This window comes from Mauremys reevesii, linkage group 23 (genome assembly GCF_016161935.1).
Source record: "Mauremys reevesii isolate NIE-2019 linkage group 23, ASM1616193v1, whole genome shotgun sequence".
Lineage (NCBI taxonomy): Eukaryota > Metazoa > Chordata > Testudines > Geoemydidae > Mauremys > Mauremys reevesii.
In genome coordinates, this window is record NC_052645.1 from 21346815 (window position 1) to 21356194 (window position 9380).

The following is a 9380-nucleotide window of genomic DNA, read 5'->3' on the forward strand; positions in this document are numbered from 1 at the left end:
TATTTTGGTGTCTAAGGGCCTGTCTCCACTTGAGACGCTGCCCTGGCTCAGCTGCCTTGCCGGAGCTGTGCTGCTGTAGACTCTACCTGTGCCCACGGGAAGGGTTCTCCCACTGGGGCAGGTAACCCACCCCCCTGAGAGGCATAGTTAGAACCTACCATTGCCGACACCGGGGGTTAAGTCGGCTTAACTGCATTGCTCAGGGGTGGATTTTTCAGCTATGCCAAGGTAAGTGCCCAGTGTAGACCAGCCTTAATTGTTTTGTGAAGCACAGGACGTTTTGCCAAAGAGTCAATTGAACAAACTGTGGCAATTAGCTACGAAGGTCTCTCTGCTCCTTACGCTCCATTCAGATTTACAAACGAGGTTGTTTAAGTGCTGATCTGTCAGTGGCACATACTAATCCCTGTGCATCCGCCAGCCTCACGCCAGTCTTGGCGCTGCGCCACATCAGAGTGAGCTGAGCATTAAATAGTCTCTGATCTTCTCTAACATCCCCTCCATATTCTTTATCGAGACTTTGGAGCAACTAAATAACAGCCTGAGACCCCAACCCTAAGCCCAGTGGGACGGCAGCAGGATTGTTCAATCAGTGTCCTTCTGAATGCTCAGCGCAGGCATGTACCTCATGGACATGTTAAGACCCTGAGGCCCAGATCCTAAAGGTATTTAGGTACTGGGCTCCCACTGACACCCATGGGAGTTAGGCACCTCCTTCCCTTTGAGGATCTGGGCCTAATCCAAAGACCCACGGAGTCAATGGAAAGACACCTGCCGGCTTCAGTGATCTTTGGGTCAGGGCCTTAGTGCCTTGATTTAAGGAGCCTGCCAGTAATCACTTTGTTTTCAAACTCCCATCTCTGTTACTTGGTTTGCTCATTCTGGGGTCTTTGTTCCATCTCTGGGTCTCGGCAGGCTGAGGTAAGGGTCCTTCATTCACACGAGGCTAACTGGAGTATAACAGCAGAATTGTGCTTATGCAGCTCAGTCCAGATCCAAAGAGTCCTAGGAGTCAACGCGAGTCTTTCCATTGGTTTCAATGGCCCTTGGTTCAGGCCCGGTGTGGTTAGTTTTAAGTCGTTAGTACAAGGTGCATGGTATTGTGGAAGGCTAGTGCAGGGACAGTAATTCTTGCTAAAAAGCCTCCCAGTTAGCAACGGGCGAGGCTGTGCAGATGTGCACAGAATAAGATACAAGTTGATGAGGAAGTTGGAAAACAGGGGAGAAAAATAAATCTCAACTCTTTTTTTACAGATAGAATGTTAAGCATCCCTTGTTTTATTCATTCCACCAATGTGTATCACTGCAGATGGGTCTGGCTGGTGAGCAGTAATGCAGGTGCGACATGCTCGCTGGTTACCATTGGCAACAGCTGGCTGTGACTGTTGACATCATAAACACTGGTACAGAGATTGCTCTTCAGTGTTGGCGAATCAATCTCGGAATGAGTGATAGTGAAATTTCAGGTGAGGCCGGCTGAGGCAGTAAGGACCAATGGATCAGAGCAGAGATATCGCCCAAACTCGAGGAATCATTGGCAGAAAAGCTGGGTGGCAAGAATGAGACGGACTGGAAAAAGATCAGAATGGCTAACAAATAAGGTTGGCCAGGGACCATGGAATCCAGCAGAGCTCCAGACTTGTCCATTTCTTTCATAGTCTTTGTTTTAAGGTAATTTGAAAATATAGTGACCAAGGCAATGGGGACAGTAGCAATACATGGAGTCCCCACAGGCTCAGTATAATCCCTTCAGAATAGCTGAGCCCATAAAACCACAGATAGACCTTTTTGGGTTGCTAATCAGTACAGAACAATCCTTCAGTTTCAACAGCACTAGAAGCCTTAGGATCTCCCAGGAATTGGGTTCAGGCATCAGTCAGATATTTCAGGATGCGGCTGCTGGCGCTACACAAGAAAGGACCTCCCCCAGCCCCAAGGCCAGAGGGAGGAGCTCCTCCCCCCCCGCGCCGCCTTGTACAGCTCAGCGTCAGGGGTCTGCAGTTCTGAGCTGCACTTGCGGTTTTACCTCCAGTTCTCCAGTTTAATCACACAGGCTCCTGAATGTCTCTTTGAGGCCGATGCAGCTATAGACACTGGAAATCAATGTTCAGATGTAAGCAGGACTCTTTTCTCAAATACTTCTGCTTCTTACTGAGCCCTCCAGAGCCTCACTCTCCACATCAGTTTCCCTACCATTGAAAATTTGCAAATGGACAAAGCCACCTGTCAGAAAGCACCAATTTTCTCTCCGCACCAGTCCCTTGTCTCTGTCATTTCCATCCTGCAATGAATTTGGACCTGATTCTGTTCCAATTTAACTCTGGGGCAGAGCTCGCCATTCACTCCAGTGTTTGCAGTCTTAGTTCCCCTGTGCCCTTCACAATCATTTCCACTTCAACAGGCTGTTATTCAGTGACCCACATGGAATATATGTCTGTGATGGGGTCCCCAGTGTGCAACCTGCACTGTGGCACCCCTTAGCCCTCCAAACCCACCAGCCTGGGCTGCCTCTCACACTGTGATGCTGATGTCAAGCTACAAGCCTCTAGCTGAGTGACACGAATGATCTCCAGCCACTCATGAACCATCAATAGGGTGGCTTCAGCCGGTTCCCCCCAGCTCCCTAGTCTTGCATCCCAGAACTGTATCGTCTTGCACTGGTCAGAACCCTGGCCAGTGTAAGCTCATTACCTAGTTCACCACCTGGTCAAAGGAAAGTGGACATGCACCAGCCCTTGTTAACCTGAGCTACGATTCCCCCAAGCACTTCAACCAAACACCGACAGATTTATTACCTACAGAAAGATAGATTTTAAGAGATTATAAGTAGCAGGCGTAGAGATCAAAGTTGGTTACTTTAAGGAATAAAAATAAATTCACAGTCTAAACTCTACAAACTAAGCCGGATTTGAATCAAGCAGTGTCTCACCCCAACACATGGTACAAGCAGGTTACAGGGCCTCAATACATTGGCTGGGACTACTATCCCGCCTGGCAACAAACTTCCCCAATTCAAAATCTTCCCGATGTCTTCCCGATGTTGAGAGAGGGGGAGGCAAGAGAGGCTAAGTGATGATGTCACTGTCTCTCTTTTCATACCTTCTTCCAACTGCTAGAAAGATCTTTGCTGTGACGTGAGGGTCAGGCAGTCCCCCTTGGTCAAGCTGTCTCCACTGCAGCCTTCTCTAAGGAGTCCCTGGGATAGTGGATTCTTTTCTTGATGGGCCATCAGCGCTGTCTGGGCCCTCCATGTTGCTGCTGAAAGGCTGGTGATGGACATTTCTCAACCTCACAACATATTTCAATAGCATGTACAGCAATACTTCATAACTTCCCATCCAACGATAGCACACACCATCCAACAGGAGATTAATGTCCAACAGATCAAGACTTTTAAAATGATACCTCACTTTGTACAAAACATAGCATAATTATATGACAGATGGAGGTTCCAGGGTGCTACTTTGAGGTACAGAGTGTCACAATGTTACAAGGGGATTCTCTTCATCTTAACTAGGTCAACATTGCCGAAAATGACCAGCCAGCACCTGATTTGGACTTAGACTCACATTACATCCTGTCCTTACTATCACAGAAAACATGGACTGACCTTTAGCTCTCTTGTATCTGTAGGTCTGCAGCTCTGCTCTTTATTATTTCATGCACTCTGCTTTGCTTTTGAGAAGATGAACTCTCTTTGACCATTAACGTTTATGACTGATATGTCAATAAGGCATGAAAGAACGACAAATCTCTGAAGATGAAATGTGAGCCGTAAAGTGTGGAAAGCATGTTGATACCTAACACAAGGGGACAGGTAGTCAATGAATAGCAAGATGGAATAATACTGAGGAAAACTGTCATCCAGGAAAGAGAGAACAAGCCTGTTTCCATTTTTTCCACAGCAGTTTTTTTGGTTTTAGTGACATGCTTTTGAGCAGTGCTAGGTGGAAAAGCTCAGAGGCTGTGCTGGGGGAACGGTCACTCTTCACCGAGAAGCGCAGCATTCTCAGCCAGAGCCTCAGCTGGTGGGAACCGCCCGAGCCCACCTTTGCACCAGCTGAGGCTCTGGCCTGCTGTGATTTCCCATCTAATTTCTTACCCCAAGGAAAGGAAAGGCGATTTCTGGGAAAAGGGATGGGGCATTTTCACTTGGCATGAATAGTTCAGCTTTGTCCCATGTTTCACCATCATCTTTTCATCCCCAGGAATTTCTGCTCACTGACAAAAGTGGGGAATTTTTCTCCTGACAGAGATAGATCCAGTTTTCCACAGCTCGGTGCATGCTCTGCTATAGGGTCACCTTTTATACATGGATGTCAGCAACTGCCTCCACTGAAATCAGACATAAAAGTCTTTAATGTAAAAGAGCTGGTGCACTCAGAATGCAGCTGCCCCCTTTGACGCTGTACTGGGAACTTTTCTCATGAGCCCAGCAAACCCCAGGATTCAAACCAGGAATCAGAATGTTCCACTTTGTCATTTCTGTATCTGGGAAGAAAGGTGCCAGGTTTCATCCCTGGATTGCACTGATCACGAGACCCCTGTGGTTGGACAATAAACCCCTCCATGTTAATTTTAATAGCTGCCTTCCATGGACTGCAGAGCAACCTGACTATTGATGAACTGACCGACAGAAGATCAATATCAGACAGCCTGGTCAGAGAGCTGAGATTAATGAAAGGGAATCGCACGGGGAACCCTACTGCACCAGCTCAGCTCACACAGATTTTCACAAAGTGTTTCAATTACTTAAGACTTAGAGAACTGGATTAATTCCTGCAAAGGCCCGAGTCTTTGGAGAATGCCAGTAAGTGGAAGTCCTTGTCTGCAAACTCTTAACGAGATCTGACAACCAGAAAATGAGTCTTATTGACAGAACTCCAGTTGCTGCTTTATGCCCTGGTTGAAACACAGTTTTTAAGGCAAAGGAGGCACGAAATGAACCTGAGAGCTGCTAGGGCTGTATGCTAACTTTGACTTTTTGGTAGATAACAGCATATGATAAACTCTTTGATACACAGGGGGGAAAAATCCAACCCAGAGAGATGAAAGACTGGACCTTGTGATGAATTTCCAATCAGACTGATGGACCAAGGCAGAATTCTTCTTACACCCCTTGGATACTGGCCTGTATCTGCAGCACATTATGACACTCGTGTACTGGCTCAGCTGTGCCGGCTGGTGCATTGGGGGCACGGAGCCGAGTGTCCCTCCAATCCCAGCTCCTTCTTGTTCCCACTGCTCTGGGTGGAGGATAATGGATACACAGGGTCCCAAGGTCTGGGTAGCCTGTATAAGATTTAAGTGAGAGATTTTCACTCCCCCTTATTCCCCTGCATGAGTGAGTAGCTGGAGTCTACTCAGCATTCTCTGAGAACCACAGCTGGTCAGACAATGGATTTTCCATCCTGTGAAAAATTTGGAGAGTTTGGAAAAAAAATACTCGTGAATTAGGGTTAAATGCCAACATTTTAATTTTTTTTTCAAAATGAAATTTTAAAAAATGTTAATTTCTGGGCAATCGAAATGTTTTGTTTGGACTTTGACTATCTTTTATTAACAATATTTTTCACTGCAGAGGAAAGTGAATTTCAAACCATTAAAGTCATTTCAAAATAAAACCTTGAAATTTCCTCTTCCAAAAATGTCAAAATGGGACATTCTGATGGTTTCTAAACTTTTCTTCCATTTTTTTTCTAAACAAAACTTTGTCAAAATCGATGTGATTTAACAAAACATTCAGGTTTGTCAAAACTGCTTTTTCTGATGGAAACCTCCCTTGACAACAAACGATTCACTTGTTCTGACGAGAACCAAGGGAGGCAGTGCTCGGTGGGGGTAAGCGTGGTGGAGTCTGGCTCTTATTTAGCTGTCAGCCAGTTATGGTTTGGTGTTTAAGGCTAAACATGTCCTTCTGCTCAGTTCATTCATGGCCCCACCTGCAGCCACAAATGCCGAGCGAATTCTTCCTGCAGGTGGGGAGCAGACGCACGTAACGTGGGGGACTGAGGAAAGGCCTGACAGTTGTGTTGGCTGAAAGCGAGAGGCCGTGAGGTAAGAAATTGCTCCTGTTTGAATTAATCAGGACAGCCATCCAGAGCGCTGTGCGGGGAGCACTGGAGTGAAGCTTATCAAGTGGTCAGTGCAGTGGAAGAGACTGTTATATATGGAAGTGTCTATCAGTCAGCACAGCTCCACCGCGAAGCCGAGCAATGCGAGTCTCACAGCTAAAAGGCTCGGAAAGGTTCCGGCTTCTCAGCCAACCCTCGATCTCTCCCAGCTCAGCGGGGTTCAAAGTTGTGGGAAGCAATGCTGATTAATTAATTAATAATAATAATAGTTAAGGCATGCTTGCACCTTAGAGAGCACTCACATCTTCGAAGCCACATAGGAACATGAACTAGCTAACCCTCGTGTCACCCCACGAAGCATGTACCTGGGAAAACCGTGACAGCCACAGAATTTCCAAATGAGCTGTGAGGGCTGGCGCTGGCGGACACACAGCCATGATGTCTCTCTCCCAACGGTGAATGCCCGTCCACAAGGGGATTCTTGGCCACATACATTGGTTTTACGTTGGCTTCATGCGACAGGGCTGGTGCCAAGCAGACTCGCCAGAGTGAAAGATCTGGCCGAGTGTGTTTACATTTGGGCACCACCAACTTGAGGAATGCCAGTTCAGAGGCCACCTTCAATAAATGATGCCTCTGGCATGTGTCCAAGACTGTGCAGAGACTCAGTGGCAGAACTGGTAGTTCCTAGCCACCAGTTCCATCCTCTGCTCACTGGACCATGTCACACTGGAAGTTCCCTCTCAATGCCGAGAATCCGGACATGAGAGGAGATCACTGGAGCTGAGACCCTCTTTGAGTCTCCTGGTAAACCCCAGTGCATGGGTTTCTAGTTCTGGAGTCTGGGGACAGGTTGTAGCCTAGGTGGCATCGGAACAACCCAGAGCTGGTGCAGCCCCGGCAAAGCCAAGAGTCAGCAAGAAAGGGTGAGAGAGTTGATGAGAAAACTATAGAGCAAGGCCTGGAATGGAAAAGTTGGTGATCTATTGAGGACAGGAGGATTTGCCACCACCCAATGTTAGCAACAGCTGCTTTTAGCAAGGTCTCTCTGCTCAGGATTAGCTATTGAATGAAGCTAAAGGGTGAATCAGCTGATTTAATGTTCAACAAGCTCACATTAAACCCCCAAAGGACATTCCCCCCAAAGAAGTGTAGGTGTCCAACGGGGGACGATTGGAAAAGTTTCGGTCCATTCTAGGCGGTGGTAATAATCATTACGATTCTAAAAATTAAAAAAAAGTCTCCTGGGAGTTGGGGAATAGATAATGTGAGAGGAATGAGCTGATTACTGCTGCGGTGGTTATTTATTGTTGGGCTGACAGAGGTGGAGATGGGACCCAATCAGGATTGGGGCCCCATTGTGCCAGGTGCTGCACAGACACGTAGTAAGAGACGTTCCCTGCCCTGAAGAGCTCACAGTCTAACCGATACCCACAGGATTGGATAAACGTGCTCCCTTTTGGTGCAAGTCACTGTAAGACATTTGCTTCCTCCTTTGAGGAGGCAAAGCCCGGCTGCCAACAGATGCACTGTGCCTTGGGACATAGGTGAGGGCTTTCTAAGAGCCGGCACTCATGGGACAGTGAAGGGTGGGGCTAAGCTGCAAAGTGTGTCTGAATCCGGGGTTTGGGTTCAGCTCATCAGAAGAAAGGGGGAGGGCGGAAGTTTGGCTGAACATCCAGCTCTGATCCTTCCCCAACTCTGGATCCAGGGTTTGGTTCAGACCCATCTCTAGGATGCCCCTCAGTACAGATGGGTTGAGCAGGAGGTTCCTTGTACCTGTCCACGGCTGCTTCTCATCTGTGGCCTTTCTGGCTCTCACCATGTGGTACCCCGATGGTCTCTTGTCTTCCTCTGGATGGCACCAAAAACCAGAATATTGCCACTGCCTGGCCAGTGTCTGTTCCTGGGTGGGCGGCCAAGCCTGACCTTTGGCATTCAGCCCTAACTTGGCTCCTGTTGGACTAACGCCGGGTATGGCGAGAGCTTCCTTCACCTGCCTTGCCCTTTGCTTCATTAGTCGCTGCTCTCTGAAGTGCAGGCTCCTCTCTGCAGAAATGACTAATCACTGTGGGAGCTTGTCAGGTGCTCCGTCAGGGGCATGGATGGACAGATGGATGGATGGATGGGGGAGAGGCTGGGGTCTATTACTGCCAGTCCATCTATAATTCTAATATAAATTCAGGAGGATACCAGAGCCCTCTGTTGGCTAATTCACTTGAGTGACAGGCATGTGTTAGCTGGAAATCTCATCGTTTCAATAAACTGCCTGGCTCCATCACGGAGCATCTTGAAAGGGAAACAATTGTACCTGTCACATCACCCGCGATAACCTTCAGCAGCAAGCGTGTTTCTCTTTGTCAGGGAGATAAAGCCACTGTTGATATATAATATACTGGGCCAGTCAAACTGGCTTGCGGATTGTCTCTTGCTTTGCTAATTAATTTTATCACCCTTGTCATCTTCTGACTGAAACCCAGGCAGTCCTGAGCCCTGCAGAATTGATTTTAGGGCAAAGGAGCAATATGTGCTTCTCACCAGCCAACTACAGATAAAAACACGACTAGCCTGGTCCCCGCTTGCCACATCAATGTGGTCTAAAGTAGGACACAGCGCTTTGTCTGTTTCTATTTTGGTATCTTGCAAAGTATTTTTATAATGCTATTTCCTTCCTCCCACCTCTTTTTTCCTTTTTCTTTTATCAGAGACAAACAACAGCTGTGTTATTGGTGTGGCGCTGAGAAGAGGAAGCTAGAGGTTAGCAATGGCATAAAGATAAGCAGCCCCTGTGTAAATCAGATCATCCACAATGCAGATTAGAAACTGAAGCTTGTCTGCAAATAAATGATGATTTCTTTCCCTCCCCTTGTGTGAAATGCTCTTTAATTTCCCATCCAAATGTTTTATGACCACTTCACTTTGGCGAGGAAAAGGCTCCTCATCTCTATCATATGAGCCAAATTCTGCTTCCAGAATTTGTAAATTCAAATCCAGTAATATAAATCCAGAGTGACTCTGCTAAATCATTGGGGTTACTCTGGATTTGTACCATTGTAAATGAGAATAGAATTAGGCCCATTGTGTGCTCATCTACCTCCAGCCATATTGGATCTTAACCATCCTAAGAGGATATTTTGGTTGGTTTCATATGGGAATTCTGGCATATTTTCAGGGATTGTATGTCTTCCCCAGTTGTCTGACTTGGGGAATCCAGCTAGGCCATGGGTATGACGTGAAAGCACTTTAGCATTGTAGAAATATAGGGCTGGGGCCTTGAGAGGTCATCAAGTCCAGTCCCTTGCGCTG

The 9380-nt window shown here is 47.1% G+C and overlaps 1 long non-coding RNA gene across 1 annotated transcript; it reads left to right on the top strand.

The window, feature by feature from the left end:
* Positions 1-1436: 1436 nt before the first annotated feature.
* LOC120389409 lies at positions 1437-8927 on the top strand. Its single transcript, XR_005590904.1, has 3 exons — positions 1437-1671; positions 5979-6057; positions 8780-8927. It is a non-coding gene; the product is annotated as an uncharacterized LOC120389409 (long non-coding RNA).
* The last annotated feature ends 453 nt before the right edge of the window (positions 8928-9380 follow it).